The sequence below is a fragment of the Anopheles aquasalis genome, chromosome 3 (assembly GCF_943734665.1).
Source record: "Anopheles aquasalis chromosome 3, idAnoAquaMG_Q_19, whole genome shotgun sequence".
Classification (NCBI taxonomy): domain Eukaryota; kingdom Metazoa; phylum Arthropoda; class Insecta; order Diptera; family Culicidae; genus Anopheles; species Anopheles aquasalis.
The window spans coordinates 44,441,564-44,446,563 of NC_064878.1; positions in this window are offsets into that span (position 1 = coordinate 44,441,564).

Sequence of the window (5,000 nt, forward strand, 5' to 3'; positions counted from 1 at the left end):
GAATTACATCACAATCTTTTGCTAGTAATATACTAAATGAAAATGATATCGCAAAACCCAGTCCGATCTCACACTGGGCCGGTGTTCCAACCCCCTCTTTCTCTCTCTCTCTCATCCCTCTACTTCGTGCTTGAAGCCGCCAGTCCATATGTTTTTTTTTCTTCTTTGTAATGCCATGCGTTACCGGTATGTTGTGGTTGGTTAGGTTCATTGGTTAAAGATAGTTCTAGAGAGTCACGTGTTTAGGATGTGCGTCTGGTATTTTCACTTAATGTTTAAATTGTTCGTGTTTTTTTTCTTCTGACAGCGTGTTTATCGTTAGTTTTTTTCCCTTACAGTAATAGCTGGTTTTTGCTTTTTCTGTTTTTCTCTCTTTCCTCTAAACGCCTCTTCCTCCCGTTCTTTTAACACTTCTCTCAAATGCTTGTATTCTGCCCTGTATTCCGGCTTAGATCCAATAAGTCTTTTACGTTCGCCAATGTATGTATGTGGGTGTGGTTTCTAATGCTTAATTCCATCGTTTCTTCTCCTCTCATTTGAGGCGCTGTTTGATCGAATGATGATGATATAATTATGTCGCAAAATGACATCGATCCTTTTTATTTTTTGCTATCGTACACCAAAACTGTGAAGAGATCTTTTCTTGTGCTTGCTTTTCATCCCAAGTTTCTTCACCTACTGGCCAGATCATGTATTACATGCACGCTGAGTGAGCTTCGGTGAGAGAGTGGTTGGTTTTGGTTGGTTTGTGTCTCGACGACACAACACTCATACTGTGTCTATCCAGTGGCGGGCGCAATTGCAATTATGTTAATTTTTAACTACACTTATGGATTCCAAAAATTGTAGAAGAAAAAAACCGAAATTACTTCGCTAATTTTTGCTGCCTAAGTACGATGCTAAGTGTTGGTTTACCGTCTTTATACCACGGTGCTCGACTGTAATGGGCCCCGGTGGCTCATCATGATATATAAAAGTGTCACAATTATTAGAAATGGATTCCCTTCCGTTTTTTTTTTATATCTTTTCACCGGTACGGTCGAGCCCGGTGATGATGATCCGAGTAGATGAGGAAGGGTTTTTGGTAATTGGAGCAACATTCGACATTTCACGTTTTCGGTCATTGGATGGAGGAAGGAGAAGGGAAGGTTTACGAACGAGTAGAAGAACATGACGTACAGCGAAGGATGAAATTGAAATGTTTGCTTCCGTTGAGAGGAAGCTTACATACACACGTGGCTCTTAACTACTCTACATGAATGAGAATGAATTGTTTCGTTCCGGTTGTGTTTCGGTAGCAGTAATAGCGTAAGACGACATTGAAAGTCGCGGTCTGCGAATGTCTCTTGCCGCCTTCCCCCCCATTTGCTTCTCTCTAGTACTACTAATGTGACCTGAGACAGCCGGCATTTGTTGCTTGAAATGCGTTACTGAGGTATTTCCATTTGCCATCATATGTGTGTACAGTCGTTTGTGATCTAGTAGCCACGCGCCTCTAATCCTCTTTCGTCCAAGAGCCACCGTCAATCCGGTTTTCTTCGCTTCATATTTACAAGATCCCACACAGTAATGTACGTTCAGTTCAGTTCGCTTTCCCATCCTTTAAGCGCCATAGCGCGCTAGAATTTGCATCCTTCCTCTGTTTGCTTCTGCTGAAAGCGTGTTAATCTAGCTATAAGCCTCCATATCTTCTTCTTCTCCTACTAAGGAACGTAGTGGTGGTGGTGATGGGAAGATGTGTGTCGATTTGTCGATGAGTGAGCGGAGAAGCGCCAGGATTTGTATGCTTAGCATCGCATTATCCTTGGTATCCTTGGCTCCACTCTGCCAAAGACAAAAAACCTTCAAAGCCAAAAATCATCCCAGATACTGGGGAATGTGTTGATGTGCGATGCTGATGATGGCGGTTTTTGGCCCATTTTTTTGTGGGTCTAAAGATGATGAGGATGACGACAAAGGAACTCGTGCGCCAACGTACATAGGTTACGTTCTGCTTACTTACATCACTACTTGAAACCAACAACGAGCAGCAGAACGATCGTAGGCCCTGGAACTGCCTTCGCGTTATGTTCTGGAGAAGAATGAAAAAACGATTCGAAACAATACGATTTTACATTATTGATTTGCCGATCAACTTCTCTTTTATCTCATCGACAGCGAGACAGACAAAAGAGACAGTGCTTCAGACAGCGTTCTCCCTACGATCTCGGTCACCATCGTTACCATCGCCAGCTCGCGCAGCTTTCAATGCTTCTCTTCACCATCTTCCGGATGGGGTGGTGACGAAGCTGTTCGATCTTCTCTCCCCCATTCTGAAAGGGGAAAAGGGAGTGCGAGCGGGCGGAGATCGAACTTCACGAATCAATCAGTCAGTCAGTTGCGCGTCAGTCACAATTACAATTTGTGTGCGGTTTTTTAGCTCTAGCACTTTTAAACGACATGAATTTGCCATGAAACCTGAAATTCTGTTTTACGTAATTTATAAGCCCTTTTAATGCTCACTCACTTCCTCTCCCTATCTCTCTCTCACACTTTCTCTCTTCCCATCTCCCATTTTTCTATTAACCTTCGCTATAGGTTTATGTTTTGTATTTGCTAAAAAATGGAAAAATTGTTTCATTAAGTTACAATGTTGCTAAAGAGGGGGAGGGGGGGGGGTTACTTTAGAGTTTTAAGTCTTTTTCATTGAATTCATTTTAAATTTAAACTACACTCGCGCTCGCAAAAGCAGCCTCCGGTTCGGGCCCCCCCCTGGCAGGGATGAGGATAGTAGAGTTGCCGCTGGCCAGACCAGGCGATTCATATATAACTACGTATGATGTATATCTATTCATATAGCTAGGTTTATATATGTATATTGTATTTGTATTGCAAAGCAACAACCATAATCAACAGATGAGGTTTCGATGACTAACTGTCGCTGGTGCGGCGAACAGTTGAATTCTGAATGAATTCTCATTTGCTATTCTCCAGCTCTTCCCCGCGTGAGGTATATTTTTGCTTTCATGTTTGTTTGTAGTTTGTATCTTGTAGTTTACCATTGTTTTGTATTTGGTTTCATGTAAGTAATTGGTGATAATTGTTTTGCTTCTTAAATAACACAATTAACGTTCTCTCTTCCCCCCGTAAGTGTGTACTTTGCGTTACTTAATATTTGTTACATCCGTTTTTGTATGAGGTGTTTTGTTGCTTTTTGTGGTTTGCACGAAACGGGAACACGGGCGAGCAGTAGGCCGGCCGGTTCGCATTACGTCTATCGGTTTAAACCGTTTTGAGGTATGTTCGGTGTACGGTTCGGTTGTCGTTTTGTTATTTTAGTTCCTCTCTCTCTCTCTGTTTGTGGGGGAAAAATTTGACTAAATATTACGCTCTAGGAGAGGGACTAAGGGATTGTAGAATAAAATTGAACTAATTTCGCACGCTATCGCAAGGCGCCTTCTTCCTTGAGTTGATTGCAATCACTTGCACCGCCTCCTCTTGCACCTGATAAGTAGCGCAAACTCAGCCGGTTTGGGGACGACGCGCGCACACAGTAAGCGATGCGATGCGTATGCTACTATGCTTGCTGGGCACTAAACAGGGGACAGGGCTACTAGACGGGATTCATGAAATATGTCTTTTTTCTCCGGTAAAGCTGACGAATCCAGTACGGGGTTCAAAATTTGACTAAAATTAACTAATTTCCACCTTTTTGGCCTTCCACCATGGGGAGGGGGCTGCAATCCACTCAGTAGCAGTATGTCCTCATTTTTGTTTTTGGAGCCGATATGGCCTACCACTAGCTTAGCTTCTATGTACAAACTCGTCTAAAATTGGGTGTGTTTTAGTTTTTTTTTTCACTCATGCTGATCTCCTCTCGGCCTCCTCCTCCGTTTTCGGTAAGCTTCTAGAGAGGGCTACTTATGGAGCATCGTAGGCAATTTTTGATATTTTCACACAAATGTTTGACAAAGATCGCCACTTCTACCTTTCCCGGTTTACTCCGCCTGTTTGCTATGTTTGGACCACACCAAGAATTGCGATAAACACCGGAATGTAAACCACTTAACCACTAAGAAGAGGTCGTCAATCAAATGTATGCTGAATATATTGAAAAAGGTGATAGCAAAAACACGCCTCGTCTTCCTTCTGCGCCTCCTTCGTCTCTTCCATGCTCCATGGTATCCTTTTCCTTCTGGTGGCGGTGGTCGTCATGGTGATCGGTTTTTGATTTTTGGAAACGTCAATCATCAACCTGGAAACCGTTCGTTCGTTACATTTTCTAACATATTCCGGGTGCGAGTCACGATGAAGAGCTTTACGATGCCAGTTTTTTTTATCGGCCAGGGAGGGGAGGCTTGCCAACGCGCGCTTTATCACATCCATTAAACCAATCGCTGATTGGTGAGGAATTTTCTCGCGCTCCTTCTTATTTCGCACAATTTTCTATTTAAATTTTGATGATTTTCCACTCATTGCGGTACACACAGCCAATTGGTTTTTGCTTCATTCGCCTACTGCTACTGATTTCTCTACCTGCCGATTGTACGGCGATCACCCCTTCCCCCCTCCCATCTTTTTGGCCATCGCAAAGCTCGCTCATCTGCGAACGCGCTCTTATCAAACTTTACAAACTACTAGAGCTAGTTTCGCAAATTTCGGGTTTTTTTTGTTTTTTTTCTCTCTCTCAGACTTTTCATTCCTCACATGACTCACGCCTTCCGAAGCCATCTCCCCACCCCGGTACTGTCTCAATATTGACCCTGTAGAGTGTTTTTTTTAAGTTTCGGGCAGCCTTGGGCCGCGTCACGCCCGCGGGATCACGAGTTTACTTCAAATTTTACTAGGTTTCAGTCTTTTCCGGTCCGGTTTTTATCTTCGATTCACTCTTGCTCTCTTCTCTCTTCCCTTTTTCCCTCTTTCTTTCACTCTTTCTTATCATTTTGTGCGCTTTTCCTTAATGTACGCAACGTTCAGACATGGTGCACTCCTTAATGTAACACACAAAATACTTACGAAAC